The sequence below is a fragment of the Erithacus rubecula genome (genome assembly GCF_903797595.1).
Source record: "Erithacus rubecula genome assembly, chromosome: 10".
Taxonomy (NCBI): Eukaryota; Metazoa; Chordata; class Aves; order Passeriformes; family Muscicapidae; genus Erithacus; species Erithacus rubecula.
The window spans coordinates 3331078-3354004 of NC_136662.1; the positions used below are offsets into that span (position 1 = coordinate 3331078).

A 22927-nucleotide genomic window follows, 5' to 3' on the forward strand; every position below is an offset into this window, starting at 1 on the left:
ATTTGGTTCTCAGCAACCTTCTAACATGCACTTTCAGAGACTTCCTAATTTTCAGAGTCCTTTACCAATGTGAGAAACTGGCTGCTAGAGCCGGCAGCTCTTCCCCATCCCAGTAAAGTGCATTGCTGTAAGTCCTTCAGAGGCAGTGGTCTTTGTGAGATGGGAGCATTAACAGAGGCAAGTGCTGCCTTCAATGAGCTTGAAGGAAAACAGTTCTCCCAAACAGCTGACGTGTGTTGCAGAACTTTGAAAATCTTGTGTTTCTTACCTTTGGGAAAGAAATGTTTTGATTTCTAACAAACAGATCTCTTTGCATCCAAGGCCTGCATGGACACTGTTCTGGCAGGGAACATGGCCCTTTTTGCTATGAGAGCTCTTGTGCTGCCCATTCCTGCAGTTGCAGACAGCAGAGAAGGGATTCCAGGCTGCTGTGGGGCGTCCTCAGCTCACACCCACAGAGACTCCACATGCAATTCTCTGCCGACATGATTTTTCCTACATCTACCCCTGTGCTGGGCACTAATCCAGGGAAGTGAAAAACCCTCCCCCATGACTCCCACTCAGCACTACAGTATCTGTTTCCCAATCCCTCTGATAAGTGTTCCTGTTATTCTGTTCTAATCTTGTCCCAAACACACCAGCATGCCCTGAAATGAAACAGCAAAGAACTCAAACAAAACATCTATACCTGAAGCAATTTTCCAATAAAAAGAAGAAAAATCCCACTCCAAACCCAGCAGAACATCACAGCTCCTGTCTGTTTCTCAATAGTAGTGACCATGCCAGGATATTGAGTGCTACACTCAGCAGTCAGACATGAAATAATTCATGCAATAATACATCAAGGACAGGTTGCTTGGTTCTGCTTTTCATTCTGCAGGTTATAAATGTTTTGACAAATTTATCTGACTTGCAATCAGTAAATAAACAAGTTCTAAGACACTTGATGAAGGAACTGTATTTCCCTGACAGAAATACTTTGCCACATCATCTCCAAAGGGAATGTAAGTTTTCAGTGGGTAATACACCAGTCCTACTCAGTTAGACCCAGATTACACACATCTCCTGAGCAAGAACTGCAACACAGTTACTGCTGCTCTTCAATAAAATCTGAGAATAATCCAGACTCTCTGAGTTACCTGCTTAATGCTGTCACTCTCTGTGCTACAAATGTGCTCCTGTGAGCAGTGCTTACACCTCCTGTCACCTCTAAAGGTATAAAAACAAAGACTTGTTACAGATTTCCTATTTCAGATTCATCTTCATAGGCACAGCATTTTGGGCTTTAGGATTCACAAGCATTTTCTCCCCAAGACAACAGGAATATCTTCTTTCTTCCAACTCCTAATACCAGATGAGCCCTAAAAAATCTCCTGAATTGTTTCATTACTAACACAAGAATTCTTCAGATTGAGGAAGAAGGGCTGTATACCACAAGAGAAGAAGGATTCCCCCGCACAATTGGTTCTCCTTAGAAACTTAGAGGAGGTTGCTTTGTGTGCAAAACAGAGTTCTGGGGCCATGAAACCCCTCTCAGTTCACCACAGGCACAGCAGATCCAAGCAGATCATGGATATTTGTGCATATTCATAGCACCTCACAACTCAGAACAGGTTGAAGACTGAATATGCAAATAAATGCATTTGAGGAATCAGAGAGTACAGTTTTCTCAGTCACCAAAACTGCTCTGCAATTTTTCATCTTCATTTATATCTGCTTTTATGTCTCCTAAAAGTGCTTGTATATATTTAACTATTTCTAATGTTCTATAAAAGAACTGTGAAGAGTTTACACTTCCCTGAACATAACCTGAAGCCTTCAGATTAATTCAGATGAAAATCACATACTTTATTAAAAATAAATTATGGGAATACAGAATCAGATATAATTAATATAATGTGTCCTTATTCTTCAAGAAAAAAAAAAAAGAGAGAGTGATTATCACTGTGAAATAGCAGCCATGGATTAAAAAGAATAAAAAAGAAAAGGATTAAAATGTGGATTGTGGCTCTTGGTCAGATATGCATCTTTAGTGCAGCAAATTTCACCTAATAAGTCATTTTTCCTCCATCCACCAACCACTAATCTCTTGTAACTGTGTTCCAGGCTGGGGACTAGAGTGGAAATCCATGGAAAATGCAGGCAGGGTGCAGATCCTGGATACCTGTATTTGTGATGCTGTTGACACAGCAGCAGCTCAGGGTGCTCCTGCTCCAGCCACGTTTCCTGTCTCTATAAACATGTTCTGTTTGAAAAGGGGCTACTCTGGGCACACATGTGCACTTTATGGCCACTCCTGTGCCAACATAAATCAGCCCCAAATGCCATCTCAGTGACATAATGCAAGACTAATGCTTAAGGGAGCCCACATCCAGAAGGGAGTGGGTTCCAAAGTAATTAATTTGAGAAGTCCACTTACATTTCAATCTCTCCACCAGACAGGCTGCCCCGTGCTTCCCTTGGCTTTTTTGCCTCAGACTCCCCAAATTTCACTCTTCCATTTCCTTCACTTCCTCACCTTTCAGGGTCAGAGTTTAACACCGCAAAGGGAAATGAAACAGAGAAAAACAAAACAAAACAAGCTGTGAAGCAGATTAAAGCCACATTTGACATCCAGAGGTACATGGTTCCTTTTTCAGCTACAGGTACAAAGTAGTAATAATTTGGTGCACACAACTCACAGTGTAAGCTTGTGTTTTGAAAAAAAGGGTGGTTTTCTAAGTGCATCTTTGAAAAAAAAAAAAAAAAAAAAAGTTTTTTTTAACATCTATTCTATTTAATTGTTAAGTCAGTTGAATTCTTAATTGCTCTTTTTTATTGCTTAGAAATGGCCTGGGAAGTAGAAAGAAACCTTCTTACACTTCCCACCACTCTTGGTGCTCTAAATGCACCATCTCTGAGGGGAAGAGCTTGCAGAGCAAGCCACAGAAATGTGTGCTTCTGCTTCTTAGGGAGGATGGGTCTGCCAAGGACCTTCTCCTGAGCAGCACCAAGAGAATTGCCACCAGCCCATGGCTCCTGCAGAGCTCCTGCTCTGGCTGCACTGTTCAGCAACATCCACCTGCTCAGAGAAACTCACTCATTGAGGACAGAGTTCAGCTCCTTTCCCAGGAAAATCAGAAAATTAACTCCTACTGCCTTCTGTGGAGGCTGGATGAAACATAAATGAGAAGACATGTAATTAGTCATGGGATGAAATGGCCTCTAGGATTCAAGAGGAGAGATGCTTTACAGGAGATAATTAGCTTTTGCTTACCCAATTTATACACAGTGCCCTGAGCCAGTGGGCACGAGGCCATTTCATGGGATCAACCCTAAGCCAAGGATTCCATGTTTCCCCAGCAGAGAAAAGTGGAACTCTTTCACACAGCCAACAGAAAGGTTCTTAGCTTGGCCCCACATTTCTTCCTGTAAGGCACTCACAGCTCATGAGGAGGTCACAGGGATTACAGCCTATTTTTGCAGATCCAAATCAATTCTGAAACTGCAGCGTTCCCACATTTGTTTGTGCAATACTAGGGCAGAACCTGTTTCTATCAGACAACCTGATTCAATCTTCATGCTTTTTGAAGAAGAGAGCAGTGATGATGTGAACACTTCTGACAGAGATCTCCTCTGGCTCATTTTATACATTCAACCTCACTTTCAGAAGGGATTCCAGCTTTGTTTCTGGCTCAGTCTGATAAGTGTGTAGCCCATGCCAGGGCAGATTCAATATTTAAAGCACAGATTTCCAAGACATTCTGTAGGGGTCATCATTTCAGCATGATCAATATAGAATGGAACAATGTCAGGCCAATAAGAGAGGTCAGACTTCAGGGACCTGGTGAAAAAGGCCTGGAAAAAAGCATAAAACCTTGTAGCAGAGCATGAGATGGCATGGCAGGGACTAACTTTTCCTAGTGAATATATATTTAAAGTTTTAAATATATATTTAAACTTTTACTAAACTACTAACCAGGCAGAACTGAAAGACCCTTACTTCCAAGTGGATTATTGCAGTTCTTCTTTCTAGTCTGGGACCCAGAAAATCAAACTTCAAAAACCATTGCCAAGGTTTTGAAAATCTAATATAATTTGCTGAACACCAGTGGCTTTCTCTACAACAGTTTAAATAAACGTGCAACACTTAGCCATGATTTTGGAGATCTGAGGGAGGAACAAGTTTTTTCTTTTTTACACTTTTAGTTCTTCCTCTGTACTTGCCTTATGTCTAAAGAGATTTAAACAGAGGGAGAAAACGTGGCTAAGGGAGTTATTCAACATAATTTTTAAAAGTGCATGTGTACAGTCATAGAAAAAAAAAACATGCAGAGATTTAAATTTCTTATAAGAATTTCCTGTATTTTAGAGGAGAAAGATTGCATGATTTTTATGTTTATGTAAAGATAAATGAACAAGTAGAATAATTGAACAAAGCCATTAAACAAGACTAAACTTCCCAGATACAATTTAACTTAACTCATGGTCATATTGGACTCTCTTGCCCATGTTCAGAGTTTTCAAAGGTGGCTCTGGAGCTCAGAGGTGAAACAAAAGTAGCTTTTCAACACATCATCCCAAACTCAGAACTGAATTCCTCCTCTGCCACAAGGCAAATGGATGATTCTTCCAACCTGGAGATGGAAGAGCCCTGAAAGAGACCAACTACAGGGATCAGCCCCAGTTAACACAGGAACAAGACAGATGAGAGTGAGGAGATAAAATGAATGTGCAAGTAGGAAGGAAACACAGCACAGACTGGAGGCTTGTCTAGAGTTTTGGGGCTTTTAGGAAAATAAATGTCTTCCATCACATCCTGTCTCTTGCTTTAGGGACCATTTTGTAACTTCCAATTTTTTATCAGCTGAAAAAGGAACAACATTGTGCTTGGCACGTGATGGTACAACATGCTAAACTGATTGGATGATACTCTGTCCCAAATTAGGGATCTCTCTGGTCCTTCTTCTATCTGTGGTGGCAACCACGCACAAAAATGTAACAAAAAAGTAATAGGAAGTTTGCAATAGGTAGCTATGGGCAAATCTGCCCACAAGAAGTTCCTTTCTTCTCCCTGAAAGTCAAAGTCTCATTTGCACTCTGAAGTAATTCCTGTGCCTTACACAACTGTTAATTATTTCCAATCCTTGCTGTAGTCATTGTAAGTCTCCTCATAAACTGGATAAATGCACCTTTTGGATGGTTCCCTTCTTCCTGGTAATATTTTGTGGCAATTAATTTAAGATCCAAATAGCTTCCAAGATGCCTTAATCAACAGCATATCCTGTCCTCACCACAAAGCTCTTTAAATTTGTATGTGTTAAGTCCAGACTCCAAGAATGCAGACAGGTGTCCACAGGAGGGGGCAAAAATGCCAGAATTTCCCATGCTGTGGTAAACTCATGGCCCAGCTCCTGCCACACATCTGGGAAGAGGAGGTTTGAATCCAGCCAGTTCCTCTTCCTCACCTGCTCCAGGGACACCCACCTGGGAATGTGCCCATCTCCCAGCTGGCCCTGGAAATGGATTCTGGCTGCAGGGAAGTCCTTCAGGAAAGACTGAGGGATGAAGGGAGTGGAAACAGAAAACTGCAGGGATGCTCCCTGCCTCTGCTACTCCCAGGAGTTGTGTTCTTGGGGAGAAGGGGCAAGGAGCCTGAATTGGGGGTTTTAAGGCAGGGGAAGAGATGGAACAAGTCATAGGAGAATATGGGAGGACCTGGGAAATAAAACCAGAGAATTGCTGCAGAGAACCAGAGATCCTTTGGTTAGCAAGGGATCATGCAACAAGCCAGGAATGAAATCATGGCTTGAGCAACAACTCTGTGCCACCAGTGGAATCCTGTGGGGAGCAGACATGGAAAGGGTGGGTTCAGCCTGGAGTTTTCACACTTAGGAGCACAGGCAGGGAGCCCAGCTAAAGAGCTGAGGGGAATGATTTATGAGGACAGAGCTAAATGGTTAAACAACAAGTAAGGGCAGACATAACAGTCTACAAATACCCACAGGAGTAAATGTCAAGGAGTGTGAGGAATTTTTGGAACAGCAAGATAAATTTCCCAAGACTAAGGTGCAGTGGCTTGTGACACACTTGGCCAAACAGCTGAAGTTTTGTTGTTGTGACTGGTTTGGGCAAAGGACGAGCAAAGGAGAGGCAAGGAACAAACCTGTGTTGTACCATGGGTGAAAGGGATTTTTCAACTCTGTTCCAGGTTCAGGTGAGTTCAAGGTCTCCATCACCAGAGAAGCTAGGTACAGGAGTTGGAGACAGGATTTTGGAGCCTTCTTGCAGCTGCTTTTCCCCTTGGGATTTTCATAGTAGCAGCAATTACCAATGTGATTTAATCGAGACAGTTTCAGGTGGATTGTACAGATGAAGAAGTCACACAGCTGCTGTTGCACAACAGTCTGAGCTAGAAAGACTGTTCACCACAGCAGTGTCACTACAATTAATATCTAATTTGCCCTGGGTAAAGGATGAGTGTTAAAATTGTACCTTATCTCATGCCTGCTTCAGCCCCTGAAATAGTTCTTAACTAGACTTGAAGTTTGTTCTGAGCTGAGCACCTGCATGAAGGGTGAGATCCAGCCCAAGGTCATGTTTCAGGGAGGGAAAGATTTCAGCAGGAGTCCTGGGGGATGTGCCTGATGCTCCACATGAGGGAAAAGAGCTGCTAGGGCTACACTGAGCAGGAATGCAAGGGAAAGGGAAGGAATGCAAAGCAAAAATCCAACAAACAAAAAGGACCTTTGAGTTTTGGTTCACAGCATGGCATTGCAGCTGTGGCAGGGTCAGGAAAAATAGACAGCAAGGTAGAAAGGGAGAATGAGATTGGCTCTGAATACCTCTGATTGCAAAATTATTGCCTCAGTAAAGGAAATAAATAAAGATAAAGGGGAGAAAAGAGCTCTTACACAGTCCTGAATTGTGGTGAGGGGGAGAGGAAAGGGATAAAATAAACCAAAGGCACAGCCACAGGAAACAAATGCAGCCCTAAGATACCTTCTATCTCCCTCTTTTCTGACAGATGTCCCATTCCCAGTCCCTGGGGGTTGGTTTGAGCACTCAGGAGGATAAAGCAGTTTCCTTACTTCTTCCTGCCTTGATTGAGACACTGGATCACTAACAGAGAGTGTTGCTTAACTCAGGGCAGGAACCTACGTCTCACTTAATCCTGAAAAACAACCCCAATGCTGGCATTCAGTAAAGAGCAGCCACACAACTCCCATGGTGAGGAGGAGAAAAACCCAAGGAAGCTGCAGGGGATTTATTTTGGCTGAGCAGTTTTAGGTGGTAAGAGGATGGCTATGGGGTTTCAATACAAGCACAGAATGAAACATTGTTTAAGTGTCCCAAAGAGAAAAGATGGATTTCAGAACCATCTAACAACAAACTGTGCTTTATCTCCCATTTTAAGGCTTGGAAAAAGCTGACCATCCTAGGGGGAAATGCCACTCAATGTCACAACAACATCTCAAAGTATTTTGGAGATTTAGGTGTTGATTAATGAAACATTCATGTTCACAAGCCAAAGAAGCTGGGGAATTTTTTTTGCCAAAGGTTTACCAGTGGCAAGCAAAAAAATTACTGAGGAAGAAAGACCTTGTAATTAAATGCTTAACTTGAGATTCAGGTTCTTCTTCTCACCTTAATGCTTAAAACACAACAAGAGGTGCCTTATATTTTTGTAAACACTGTGTTCCTTAAAGGGACAGGATAGAGTGTACAATTCCCTGTCCTTGGCAAGCTGTCAGGAGCCTACAGTGGGAAGAGCTGCCTGACTATGCAGAAATGTCATTCCTGTGGTAAATATTTCTAAGAAAATTCAGGTAGTGGATTGGTACCCAGAACTGTGTAAGGAATGATTTTGAGTCTATTGTGTGTGTTTCTTTGGTCTATTGTATTTGTTTCTTTGCTGAGGAAGAAAAGTGTTTTTCACCTCCCAGACTTCTCTGGCACTTTTTCTCTTCAAGGTTTTTTAGAAAACTCCCTAGCAGGAAGCTGAAACAATTACCTGAATAGAGCCAAACAGTCTAAACTTTGACTCTCCCAAATAAGCATTTTTTTGATGTATGATAATTTCCAATGCAGGAGACACCTTCTGCCCTTTCGTTTTGTGGTGTGTTACAACACATCACACTGAAAACTGAGGTAGAACACAAAAAAAAAGAAAACAATCCTTACAGTGAATCTTTACTTTTGTTGGAATCCTTTTCTGGGTGTTTATGGCAACCCATAAAGCTGCTGAAACATGCCTGCTGTATTTTTAATTGTCATTTTAAATGCCAAAACCCAGAAGTCCTGCTTATATTGTACGTGAACACAGTGTCTGCTTATGTTCAAACCCTCAGGCACTTTAAATAACTCCACTGTACACAGAGAAGGCTGTTCATTTTGTTTTTACAATTTTTGCCCGTGTAGAAGGAGCTCTAACATCCTGAGAACACAAGTGTATGTTCATAAGCAGGGAGCAGATCCCAGCTGGAACCTACCTGAGCCTCGGATCACGTTTCAGCAGCGGCACAGGGAAAAGCTGCTTCTCTCTCCTTTCATTTACAAGAGCCACAAGTGGAACAGCACATAGCAACTGACTGATGTAAGGCACAGGTGAGTGCATGGTACAGGTCCAGCTCTGTGCCTGATCCACTGGGAATATCAGGCTGCTCCAGCCAGACTTTAGGGCCATTACTGCTGTAGCCCTGGAGGAACCCGGGCTGAACCCTGGTGTGTTAGTAAAGGTGGCAGCTGCCATAACAGACTTCTGTGTGGGTTACAAATTTGGGGCATAAAATGAAGGTCTTTTTATTGATTCCAGTGAGTTTCATACCAAGCCTCCATTGTTCTGCCCCAAAGAATAAACCATTAGAGAATTTATAAGCTAATTTGTTGGGGTTTTTTCTTTCAAAGATTAAATAGGAGCAGATCGTAATTTCCTTTAAATGCATCTATTATTCATGAGTATTCAGTAAGTTTTATTATGGGCTTAAAAACAACAGCATATATATCTTTATACTCAATTCCAATCTCCTACATGGGCTGTGAAACTCACATTTTATGTTTAGTTGTGATTGACCATGAAAGTCAGAGGGTAATACGTGTTCCCTGAGTAAAGACACAGACAGGTATCTGGCCAATGTTCATTTTTCACATTAGTTCTCTGTAAATAATCTTACATGCAATTTTGCCACTTCCTCTCTGCAGGAATCTCTGGGAGTAGGTTAGCAAACTGTGGCTTGCAGAGGGCTGACACACAGTATTTATGAACAGACAGGAAGTAAATTAATTCCCGCATTTGATTCAACACTGGAGAAAAGCTTTTTGCAGTATTTTAATCACCCTCTGTAACAAGAGGAGGTACAGTTTCTCCTCTAGCCCAGCCTGATTACCAGGAAAGAAAATTGTGCTGAGTTAGGATTGAAAATAAGGGGTCAAAGAAAGAGACTTCATTTCTCACTGTCCATCTCACAATGCCAGTCTGTAACAGCTGCCACTATTTGTGTGCAGAAGAGGGATAGGTGGAGAAATGAAGCCACACACACAAGGTAACACCCTTCTTAAGCAAGCACCACTTTTTGCAATGACCTGTACAAGGGTCATTTGGGGTTTTCCTTCCCTTGGACTCTGGGTTTCCTGAGAGGAAGGAGAGTTGAAATACAGGAACCAGTGGCTGCTCACCATTTCCAGCAGCATAGGAGACCTTCCTCATTGACAGAGGTTTAGGAACCACATCTGAATCTCCAAACTTCCTGGTGTTCTCCTTTTGAAAGGAGGGAAGACGGGGGAGGAGATGGGTGGAAAAGGTGAAGAGGTGGTTCTGTCCTTTGAAAGGCCCTGCAAACACAGCAAAACTCCCAAACCCTCAAATCTACAGGGAAAATAGGTTATGATACAAGTGGGAAAGACAAGGAGATGTTTCAGCTAATAAAACATGCTGGACTAGCACCACACTTCTGCTTAAAAAGCTGTTTATAATGAACAACAATTACTTACAGTATCATTGCGAGGTCTTTTGAGGACTCAGACACTGAAGAGCATCTGGTTCATCTGGGTGAGGCCTGGAAAACAGTGTCACATATCAGCAAACACCAGCAATTGATGGACTTTTTGTGGGAGATGTTGGAATGGGGGTAAATGTTCAAACTCTAACTGCTGGGCCACTCTGTGATCTAATCCTGGCCAGGGAGAAGAAAATCTGCCCCTCAATAGATCTGATAACAGAAAAATTTCAATTACTTGGATAAGAGCATCAGTTTGGCTGGGCTGTGCAGATCACTTTTCCTCCTTTCAAAGGGTTAATGGAACCCCAGAGACAATAAATGGATTAAGCAGCTGTGTAGGTGCTCAGGAGATTAATATAAGTTGATTTTTCACAAACTTAACCTATGCAGAGTGAGTCATAATTTGCACCTTGCATCACTCAATAAATGGGTCTTTTAAAAGTCAACCCACTGTGAAAGGGCTGTGAGCTCTCCAAAAGCAAGAATCCTGCTCTCCTGCCCACAGAAGGATCAAAAAAGCTTTTCTCCCCAGGTTACAGTGTGTGGCAATAATAGGGACCAAACAAACAGCTCCAGGTTTGTGGGTTTGCCACGTTGCTCTTAAAAGGTCAAAAGGTTTCTACTGGAACAACAGTTTTTGTTTCATGAAAGATGAATTCTTAATCATAAATGTGTATTAATCTCATTGCTGCTCCTGCTGTGCCGTGCAACGTTGCTTCTTTATTCAATTATTCCTCACATCAACTTTTTAATTAATACCTATGTTAGGAAAACCTTGAAAGTTTTGATAAATAACATCTGCTTTTGTGCATTTCAACCACACACTTCTGTGAGAAGGAAATGTTCCTATTTTGTAGTCAGCCAGGAGAAAGAAAAGCAAGTAGAGAGGATGTCTACATGTTCACAGGGATCTCAGCACTGAGCAGACAGAATAATCATCTTTTGTTGAATACAAACCTAACAAAAAACAAATCCAACAATACTCTTTTGTTCTGAGCAAGAAAGGCAGGGCTTTAATAGTCTTTAAACGAATAGAAAATTTCCATCCAAATGGAACCATGGAGTAGGTAGACACATTACAATGTTTAGGAGTTCAGTGATTAAATTTAATACTGTGCCAGGCAGTGATTAGTTGATGAAGGGTGTTCAAAACTAGAATAGAAACTAGGGAATTGTGGCTCCAGTTTAGCTCTGGGCCTCCTGAGCAGTTGGGTGTTCAACTTTCTACTTTAATAGCAGTATCAAACAAACAAAAAAAAATTTGGTTTGATTTATTTCCTTAAGGAAACTCAGTGCAACTGTAAACACATAAAGCTTCAGCATTAGGGCTAGATTCCAGAAAGGACCCGAAGTATCAACCAAAGCACAGAAACACATCCTTTTCTTCTGTACTTTTCCAGCTCAATGCCTGCACTCAGGGTACTGGAACATGTGAATCCCATTAGCAGGCACTGAATATTCCCAAATCACTGTGCAAAAGACCCCTAATTAAGGCTTCTGAATCCCAGTCTCAGAGCTGGGTGCCTATGCCCCTGATAGATCTTTGCCTTAGTGCATTAAACCCCTTGGTGACACAATATGACACATTGTCCTTAACACTGTACAAAGATGACTAATTCCCCTGGAGAACAGGAGAATAAATGCATTTTAACTTGGCTGTGATCTCTCCCAAGCCAGCCCAACCCAGGCCACAAGCAGGTGTTGCTCTGAGAAGCACAAGCTGAGCCCAGTGGGTACAGCTAGATCAAATCAACTTCAGCAAAGACTTCACCAGCTTTGCAAAAGATAAGCAAGTTCATTTCTGGGTTTCTCAAATGGTGAATTACCCCCTAAATTCTGACCAGAGACCTTTAAAGGAATTAAAATTTTTACTTCAGTTTGTAGTCTGTCTTCTCTGTTCCACCCCATCCTTGCATCTCAGTCCTGGGTAAGATACAAGACTCACAAAATATGAGGAAAATTAGGTTGAGATCTTTGTGCTGCAGAAGACATGACAGCTCTTTTCTTCTTCTTTTCCTGTCATTACCTGTTCTTACAGTCCAACTAAAGGACTTCATTATTCTAATTTGAAGCAAATCCTCTTAAATTAATATCTATTTTGGCCCAGATCTGCTCTTGCTGCATTAGTATAATCTTTTGTCTGTTCATGGACTTTCTCCAACTACATTCTGGTCTAAGCAAGATTAGAATCTTATTTAGGTGATAATTTGCAGGGTTATGCTAAAGGTCAGCATTGTGCAGGCCACAGATCTCAGTGAAACCTCATTAATTCAAGGGGAAAAGAATTTACATTTACAATTTACTATAACAGTAACACAATTTTTTTTTAAAATGATAACTTATAGATAATGTTTCAAGCTTCTCCTTGAAATTTTGAAATCCATCCATCAATTAACAATAATTAATCACTAAGGATTCAAAAAGAACCAAAAAAAAAAGTGGATATGGCACTTGAGGACATGTTAGTGCTGGACAGATTGGTGGTGCTGGGTTGACAGCTGGATTTGATAATCTCAGAGGTCTATTCCAACCTTAACAAATCCATGATTCTACATTATGTGTGCTAAGTTAGTTGCAGCTTTCACTGCAAGAAAGTAAAACAAAAAAGTCTAGGAAAAACCGTGTTGGAGTCTATTTAACACTTCAAATGAATGCTTGTGCAAAGCTCCTCTCAGAATCTCCATCACAGGCAACTTCCCTGACTGCCAGAAGGCCTGGGAGCTTTTCCCATCCATGTGAGAAGCAAGAGATTTGCACCTTAAGAAAAATTTCCAGCTTACTCTTCGCTCATTATTTGTGCTCCAGGTGGTGGTAAGACATAAATCCTGGAAGCTCTCTCCACAATGGTCACATGCCAAGAAATGGAGCAGTTTACTGGAACAGCAGCAGTTTCTGATGTCTTTGCAATGCCAGTTTCAACTAGAAAGGTACAATATTTTACATTCTGAGAAGCTGAGCTAGACCATTTTGGCAAAGAGTCTGTCTGCCTAGCAGGGGTGGGGTAGGTATTTACTATCTCTGTAATGACTTCCTACTGCAAGTGGGTCAGGTAATTCAAACAGCTCACCAGAACTGCCCTTGGTGGAGCCTGGTGAAGTCTCACTTGTAAGTAAATAGTCCCTGAGCTGCAGAGGGCACATCCTCTGCCATGTGATGTCTCAGCCGTTTCCTGGCACTGCCCCTCCAACAAATCCTTCACTTTATCTCCCTCCCATTGTAACAGTTTCACTGCTGAGGCTGCTGCACTTTCTGCTGTCAGTGGCCTGCTGTGAACTGGAAAAATACCTGCTGAAAAGACCCGTCAAGTATTTCAGTGATACCAGAGGCTCCTCCTTTCTCTGCCTCTGTAATGGGCAACAGTTTGTCAGTCCTGCTTGTCCAGCTCCAAACCAAATGTTCCAGCATCTGGCCTGCACAAATAATCAGGTTTTAAACAAAAACTTCAGCAGCAGATCAGTTTATTGCCTGCAATCAGTGCAATGCTTGGCTTTGCCTCGTGCTGAGCCTTGATGCCTGATACTCAAACACATGGATCATGTTCGTTCTGGCATTTGGAGTGGGGTAAAAGGCACGGGGTGTGTGTGGTGGGAAATCCCAAACTCAGCAGGATTGCAGAGGTGCTGCCTTGCACGGTGGTTGAAATACTCAAGGAAAGGTTTGAAGTAACTCAAATGGTAAGAAATATCTACCAGCTCCTACATGGCTCCTTGAGGCATTGTGGATGGAGAAGGATGCCCTGTCCCCTGGCAAATTGGGGCCAGGAGTTGGACTTTGATGATCCTTCTACGTCCCTTCCAACTCAGGATATTGTCTGATTTTATAAAATCTCCCTTTGCACAAACAGCTTCACCTGAGAGCTGCTGAGGAAGGATATATCAGTCATTGAAAGAACCTGCAAGCATTCATTATATTCTTGTTTGCCAAAAACACAGTGGGCATGGCTTGGTTCACCAGAAACATTTTGGGCATATTGCCCAAACAATATGAAATGCTGCTCATATTGTATCAATAACTAAAACCAAAACAAAAATATGTTCTTGTGAGCTCTGGGTTAGACTGATGCCTTCAGGGACCTTAGCATTTTAGAAAATGAACAAGTTATTTTATAGGAACTGTGTTGTCATGAAAAGTTCTGCTTGTCTATCTTTCCAAACAAGCACACTCCTGTAAAGTACAAATGAATGTCAATATTATTCCCAAGTACATTTGAAAATTAACACTGTGCCCATGTGTCACTTCAAAGTACTCTGTTTTGATCTTCCCAAGGTTATCCCAGTGGCTTTGCCCCACAAAATGAGCACAAAGACAGCAGTGAATGAGTCAGGACACAGAGCTGACTCTAAGAGCAGCAGCGATGCCTCCGGAGAGCAAAGGGTGCAGTGTGTGCTACCAGCTGGACGAACTGGGACTGGCAGAAGGAGAGAACACTTGGCTGAAAAACTTTTACTTCAAACTCCTCCACCTCCCATCATGGCAAAAGACTCTCTCAAGGTCTGGGACACCCGACCTGACAGACCCAAGTCTGCACTGGGAAGAAATGAGGCACACGATGCACGCCCTGAGCGGGAAGGCCCACGGGCCCCGGCACTTCTGAGCAGGGCTTTGAAAAGAGTTTCCAAGGGCTCTACACAAAAAGTCCTTTCAAAAGTGCTCCATAAAACACACCTGAGGAAAGCCCGTTAGCTCTGTGCTCTCTGTTTAGCTCAGGTGTTGTTTTTTCACACACAGAAACACATGTACAGACTTAGTGCACCATACAATGCCCCACTAAAGGCATCAAGTGCTGGTTATAACTCCATCCAAGATCAACAAGGTCTTTTTCCACAAGCAACCCTTTGTGTTTGGGAAGCCTTTGCCCTGAATTTTACTGTCTCCAAGTCAACCAACAGGTGCTCTGCAGTCAAACATGAGCTATTTCAGTGCAACCTGCATAACAACTTCCCAGGCTGGCAGGCAACCTTAAATAGTAGTTAGGGATTGGAATGGGTAAGTTTTATGCAGACAAACAGAAACACTCCCGACAGGAAAAGAAGGGAGGGGGGAGGAGGAAAGGAAAATGATATCTTTCTTGGTTTTCATTTAGTTTTCTCTTTCATATGTTGGTATAATAAGGCTCAAAGAAGAGAGCAAAGCTCCCAAAACCAGACGCCGTGATAATCTGACATTATACAGTGGCTGTTCTTAAAATTTTCCAGTTTTGTTTGGGACAACAACATAATGTGCTGATTGTATATGGGATATTCTCTCCACTTGCACAGAGCACAGATAGCTTTTACTGCTAATACTGAAAGTGTGTTATTTCAGGCAAGTTGACTTATTTTTTTTCCCCCTGGGGTAGGAAAAAGAAAAAGTGAAAAACCTCTCTCAGCTAGATGCCAGACGTGTCATTTTGCATTGTAAAGCCACACCACAATTTATAAACCATGCAACTGCTCATTTGTGTACCATTCCCAGATCAGATTTGTAAGTCTGTTTCTAGGATCAGTACATTGTAAGGCATAAAATGTGATGTTCATCAAACAAAAATCATACCAATTTGAGATACTATACAATTACTCAAGGGTCAAATGCATCCCTGCCTAAGTGTTAAATTTCCAGGCAGTGAGGGAATTGTATTATTCAGGAGATTGTGATATTCCTGTAAGTACCATCATTTCTGCTACTGGGATGTTTCAACCTGCATAAAAACAAACTTACCTCTTCTCTGTCCTCTTCTTCCCTTATACAACTACTGACACTATGTTTTTTTACACTTAATTGTAACTATTGATATTTGTGGGATTTGGGCAGAAGAGAGAGATAAGAGTGATGTTCCTGGGCACTGCTGGTTGTGAAACAAGGGAGCAAATCAACCCCCTAAAGAACACTTATGTTATAATAACAAAAAATAGATGTACTTTTATTGTGTAGTCTCAAGAGAGGTTATACCAGGCCTAGCACACAGACATAGGAACTCCAGTGAGAGCCAGCAGAACTTCAACTATTGCCTAAAAACACCTTTGCATGGGCAATGGGACATTTACTGGGATACACAGATCTCTGCATGTGAACTGGCTCTGCTTGCACCAAAAAAGGCATCTCTTGTGCACAACTGGCTGGAATTCAATAGCACAGGGAGGGCAGATGAGATCATTTCACCTGGCCTGGCCTGCCAGACAGACCCAGCTCAGCTGGTGCAGTTTTGCTCTTTGAAGACTTGCTCAGTATCAGTTGTGCAACAGTTTATCAGCGTGGGCTGCTTCCCTAGATACGGTCGTGACCCCTAAGAGTGGAAAAACTTGTTTTGTTGTAGTGGAGGGATTTTCCTGAACTAGGTTAAATAATATTTATTGAACTAAAGTCTGTAGTTGCTGGAGCTGCTCTGGATTGACATGAGCATGGATGAGATCTTTCATCTTTTCTTTCATCTGCTACAATGCAGAAAATCACTGTCTGTTCACTTTTTATATTCCTTCAGCCTTCAACTCAGAACTGGCTTTCTGGATCCCTTGATCCTTCAGACAGAGAAATCTGACAATTCCTCAAACCACAGGAAACTTAAAAATAGCACTTGTTCCAGCACAGCTACACATTGTTGTTCTTGAAATCTGGGTTAGAAAATACTTGCAGGGTCTCTGAAAGAGAGAAGCCTGAAGCAGAATGTCTCTATTACTGCATTCCTTTATTTAAACAATTAACCTTGTGAACAGAAGAGCTGCTGAAGCTGGATTTGTTATTGATTTTGTTCCTTAAGATAAATTCCTACATGGATTCCCCAGTGTCTAGTGTTTTCTCTCTACTGCAATAGAGGGGGAGAGGGGGAAGCACAAGAAAGGAAGACACAGCTTGGGACTCTGAACCGTATTGAACTTTTTATTTTCACTAAACACTTGGGATTTTATTTTCAAGACCTCTACCCTTAATTGGAAAAACAGGTTGAAAAGTTATTGGAGGAGAAATCCAGACATTTCATTATCCTCTCTGCCCTGCAAGTTTTACCATCCAGGGAAGCAGGTGCTGGTGACAGTTGTACAGGAACCCACTGGAGTATTCTACACAGAATTTGTCAGGATTTCTTTTGGGAAAGCAGGACACAGGCCTCACCTGGCACTAATCAATAGTCTCTTCTGTATGCAGCAATTCTGTGTTTATTTACCCTTCACCCTCTCACTTCTGGGGGCAGCCACACTGTTTCCCCTGAAGGAGAAGACTCTCAGATTTATTTAAACTCAATTAGCAGCTCCAGAACTCAGATGGATGTGACTATGAAGTGCTCCTCCCTGCTATACATGTCCACTGAAGGGTTTTATTAGCCCATACAGAAACTGCAGCTGCCTCCTTTGTCCTTACTGGAGCACACCTGGATTTAGGGATCTCCCTGGCCAGCCAAAAAAACCACTCCCTGTTGGTACAGTCTAACAAAACAATGGAAGTAGAGCAATAGTCGTGTCACCCTAATCCAGTATATGGATCTACAATTACTTAATATGCATTTACCATTTTTAAGCAGTCCCTCAGAATGATACACTTCTTCTCTTGCCCCTTTTCACACACCAGTTGCAATATTTGAATGACTTCCACTGCATTTTCAATTACAATCTGCTTGTGAAAAGCCTACAGTGTCTTGTTGATAATCCTTTCTAAGTACAGATTATCAACAAGGTCTGCAAGTGTCCAGACAGAAGCTACCCAGAGTGAAGAGGTTATGATTTGCAAATGATGTTTCTTTTCCACTGTAGGTGGATCAGTACGTGTTTAGGAAAAACTCTGCTATCTTTTGGGAATGTTTCCAGTTAACTCCATGCTAACCACATTTGATTTGCTTGGTTCTGCTTCAGGAACTGAAAGTAGCTTGGCTCCAGCATTAAATAACCAAGCAGGAAATAGCAGAAGGTTTACCATATACAGGCTGGCCAGGGGTGGAGCGACAGATTGAACTAAAAATACAGCAAAGATTGGTTTGGGGAGATTCAGATTGGTTCCAATTTAATTAGGAGATATACAAGCTCCCTGTGCTGGTGATTAAGTTATCTTCATTGAAAACACATTGACATATTCAAATGTCACCATGCTTCAAAAAGGGAAGTGTTGAGACATAAAAGCTTAATGCCCTAAAATGAGGATCTGGTCAAAAATGCTTTCTGCACTTTGTCAGCCTGTCCCCTGCAGCAGGCAGGGTGCTTCCTCTGCCCCATCCCACACACAAGTAAAAGCATTAGAGGAAACTTTTAGCTGCAGCAAAAAATTCACTAATAGTGCTAATCTTATAAGTTTAATTGTGGGTGGGGGTGGTGTTGATTTTGAAACCAAGGGAAAGATAGGAATAGCTTCAACACTCAGATGAAAAGGGACAAGCAAAATACAGTGCTGCAAATTCAATATAAATACACAACTTTTTACAGATAGGAATTCTGAGGAAATGCTGGCAAGGCAGTAGTTGCAAAGTCCCAAGTTCTTAGCAGCAGAGACTTTAGTACCAAAATATCCTTACAATCAATATTTGAAATCCTTCAAACTACTGTCCAATCTCTTAATTAACTTGCTAAAAAGATGAAATATTCATTTACCTCTGATCAACACTGAGGCAGCATCAGTGCAATCAGTGAATCAAAGCAAAACCAGCAGAAAGGAAATCCAGTTTCAGATCTGGGTAGCAAACTCTAGGTTTGTTCTTTCAAGATCAAATATTTTACTGTCTCCCAATCACATTCTGGACAAATGAATGCTACTCCAGATCATAACTGGACTGCAAAAATAAAACCTTGTCAGCTCATTTATTGATACAATGAAATATCCAAACAAGTAATTTTATAGCTATGAAGGAAAATATAACAGCTGGAAAAATAAACCTCAAGCTGTCATTGAGAGTTTGGCTACAGACACAAAAAAAAAAGATGAAACGGTTGAAACAAACAGAAAAAGCCTTTCCTGAGTAATGCTGAGAATGGGGTGAGCCCCAGTTGCGCTGATTCCTGGCAGATCCATGTGGCTGTTCACTTTGATAGATGAAGAGATGGGAAGTCAGGTGGGAAAGTAAATCCACATCGTATCTAATCCACCAGGGAGGGAAACTGTGTGAAAAAAATATTGTTGGCAGAGTCTGAGGCAGGAAAGTTGCCACACTATTCTGCTGTACTTGGGAGGAAAACAGGAGCCCAGATGTTAACACAGGGTCTCCCTAGCCTGGAAAAAGAAAAGGCAAAGAACACCTATCCAAGAAAGTTACTCCTACCATTATCAGTCTTCCCAGTTCTATTTAAAGAAAGCAAAAGGGCCAAGAGAAGAAGCTGTTTTGCAGCTCTGCACAAACACCCGCAGATAAGGGTGGTACCAGGTGTCAGCTTGCCCTGCAAAGTCACTGAAATGTCAAGGATTGTTTTTCCTCTACTCCCTTTCTCTTTCCTCCGACTGGGAACTGCCAATGTTTATTTTAAAGATATGCCTCGTATTTGGCAAGAATGCCAGCGGGGCAGACGTTAATGGATTATTCTTTGGGGCTGGCAGCCTGCCAGGGTGATAAGGATAGCCTGCCTGCCCCCAGGCCCAGAGCCGTGCCATTAACAGGGGCGGCAGCGATTGCCCGGCCAGATGCTCTGCTCTGCTGAGTGCAGCAGACTTTAAAAGCTGCCTCCAACTTATATTTGATCTGACCTATAAAAATAATTAAATAAGTAGAGAGGCAGACACGGGCTATAGAGGGGCACTAATCCATCTCTGAGACCCAGGTTTGGTGCTTCTCTTTTGGCAGCGGCGTGGAGAATTTGCTCCAAGCACCGTGAAGTCCCTGCCAGTGTTTCTGTTCACTCCTCTGCCCTTGAACTAGATCTCAACCTGGGAGCCGTGAACTGGCCTGCTAAAAGCAGCACAAGTGAGGGACCTCATTGTACTGCAGCAGCTCAGCATGGAATGACAACAAAGGCAGAGCTGGTTTGAGCTCCGCTCGGCAGAGGAGGAGCCTGATCCCCCAGTAACTCGGTTAATGCCAGCACCCCCCGAGAGGACAAGCCTGAAGGAATGTGATATTCTGTGTCTTGAGATATATTTAGATTAACATTGTTTACTATTAATCTTCTTCTCTGCAAAGTCCTTTCTTTCCCAACAGACAGAAAAAGCCCAGGATCGCTCCACCCCTGTTATCATGTGCTTTCTGGAAGAAGACCTTTTCCGTGGCCCATCAGACAGCACAGACTATAATTAAGGTGCTTATAATACAATTTAGTAAAAGCAGGAGCTGGGGCACAGCAGCATTTACTGCTGTGATTGAAAGCCTTAAAGGTTATGTGGAATTGACCAAGTAGTAATTTTATCTGTTTGGAGCTGGCAAAAAAAAAAAAAAAAGAAACTTTGTGCTGATTTGAGAAGCTGGGCTAATGAAATCAGAGCAAATAGAGCTGCTCTCCTGCTTCTCATGAATGCAAACAACGAAGGATTACCCCAGACAGGTGTTCCCTCCAAAAACAAAACATGCATAAAGATTTTGCTACCATTTTTTCCCTCGGGATTTCTTTTTTTCTCACTTTAAACAGAACAAAAGAATTTCCCAGGGTCACATACTGTTGTGTCAGGAAGGTACCACAGCCCACCTTTGCTGGTGACTCCTCCTGACAATAAACTCAGGTTCAGGGCATGATAACACCTCATGTTGAGCTGTAAGTTATTCCATTCCATGAGTGATGGCTGATACTTCCAAAGGAAATTCAGTGCTGAAATAAAAATACGTTTCTTTACTGCTGACATTTCATTGTGCCTTTGCACAGCTGCTCCTGGAACAGGATTGTTCTTTGAAACAGGATTCCAGCAGCAGCACAAAATTCAGACATCTGGAGCTGTAGAGACATCCTCAGTATCAAGGCCATCATAAGAGGAGTTAAGAGAGAACTACAGACAAAACTAATCCAACAGCAACCTGAGATCTGGAATTTGGTCTGACTTTTCTGTTCTTTCCTTACTCTGATAGTAAGGCAGAAATTTCAGTTTCTGCCCCGAAACTTTACTGGGCTGTCAACAGTGAAAGTTATTGAATTCTTGGATGTAGCTTTGCATTAGCATCAATTCCTGTAGTGGTTATTTAACGTGGAGGTTATTTGGTATCAAAGTGCCTTGGACTCACAGCCACGAATTACTGGAGCTTAAGAAAGGCAAATCACCCATGGATGTAGTGAAAGGTAAATCACCCATGGATGTAGTGAAGCTGAAGTCACCCATGGATGTAGTTCACAGAGTCTCTAGGTTGTGATGGCACAGGCAAAGCAGTCTGGAGAAGAAAGAAGCAGTTTTGCAAAGTGGGATACACAACTCAGGCCTGTAAACACCATTTATTATTGTTTCTTTATCTCTCACTAGGAGACAAAGCTTATGTTTCTCAGCAGCAGTTTTACCACGACAAATAGCAATCTGATTCCATGGTATGACAGCTTATTCCTAGCACTAGGAGTGGGTGCACCAAGGCAGGACAGATGGAGGCTGTGCCACAATCAACATTCAGTGGGGTGTCTGTCCTCACCCACTCAGCTGCCTGCTCATTCCTCTCCGACTACTCTGGCACTGCTCTGACCCCACCCGTGAGCTGTTTCTTTCCTGCTGCCTCCTTAGTTGTTTTCCAAGAGCTTTCTTGCTGCCCACATGTGTCCCCTCCTCCTCTTGGACACTGTATTTTCTACAGAAGCAACAGATTGCTGTGGTGTTGTCCTTTAGATCTAATGAAACTCCTACACCAGTGATGTGCATGTGCTTCTTTCCTCATTATTAAGCAGGGAACTTGAGTATACACATCTCCCCCAGGATCCTACTGTTTCTGTGGATCCTACCCTTAACTGCCCCTGCTCTCTCAGCTTAACAAGCTTTTCTCTCCCAGCCCTACACCTGCATCATTTCTGCAGCTTCTTCCCTTGCACTTCCCCTGCCCTCCCTGCCTCCTGTGGCTGCAGTTCTCCAGGGGAAACCTTTTACACACAGCGAGGGTAGTGACGATCTCATTTCAGAGACGCTTACTAAGTTCTTAATCATCCTGTTTGTCCACGGCTGGAGCACAAGCCAGAGTTTCTGATTTCAGACACAAAAGCCTGGCTTTCAGTCAGCCAGGATGGACTCTAGGATAACTGCTGAAATTACTAGTACTGCTGCATTTTCTCTGTTAGTTCTGGTGAGCTCTCTGTGGTTGAGCTTTATTTTATAGGGATAACAGGTTTCTTTTGCAGTTTTGCTCATTATCATCTTATTTCTGAATCACAGATTACAGGATGGATTTTAAAACTGGCAATGATCATTGTACTGATACTGTTCTAAGATCTCAAAAGCTATAATTTCACACAAATAAATGTAGCCTTTAAAACCATCTGGGGAAGAGAAAGAATGGTTATACTCATGTTACTACAGACAGTGAGGCTCTTACAAACCTGTGTGTTGATAGTAAAAGAACCCAGATCCAAAATGTGCTCCCCAAATCGTTTTTCTAAATCCCCTGGAGCACCAGCTAACAAATCCATGTTTCTGTGCTCTGGTTAATCTCAGAAGAAAACAGCACTGCTTAGCACAAAGCCAAACTCTCACTGACTGAGGGAAGTATAAAAATGCATTTTCTTAGTGATTAGAGTAGTACCTATTTAAGGGAATTTACTGCAAAGGACAATTCTTTGCCCCTTATTCCCTTCAAAACCATAACAAACCTCAGGATTATGAGGTTATTTAATTTAATTATTTTTAAAATGTGTCTCACCTTCTTTCTAAGCACTTTATTGGGTTTCTTACATTTCTCTGTAGATTCCACCTGCCTCCCCAGGTCTCCTGACTGCCCCTGCCACGGCCCTGGTGGGCTCCTCCTGCCACTGGTACTGACTGGCACAAAGTGCTGCAGCTCCCAGGGCTGCAGTTTGAACCCCATAAACCAGCTCCTTCCCTTCTGGAGCCTTGAAGGGCTGTGGAGGTCATTTAGAGACCAACCAGCAGCTGCTGCTGATCTGGGGGAGGAGGCT

The 22927-nt window shown here is 42.3% G+C and overlaps 1 long non-coding RNA gene across 2 annotated transcripts in view; it reads right to left on the reverse strand.

The window, feature by feature from the left end:
- Positions 1–22927, reverse strand: part of LOC306806047 — a 103920-nt gene that overhangs the window by 54365 nt on the left and 26628 nt on the right. For both annotated transcript variants that reach the window (XR_013775372.1, XR_013775373.1), the window contains exon 2: positions 9970–10034. This is a non-coding gene — a long non-coding RNA (uncharacterized lncRNA). The remainder of the gene's footprint in view (positions 1–9969; positions 10035–22927) is intronic.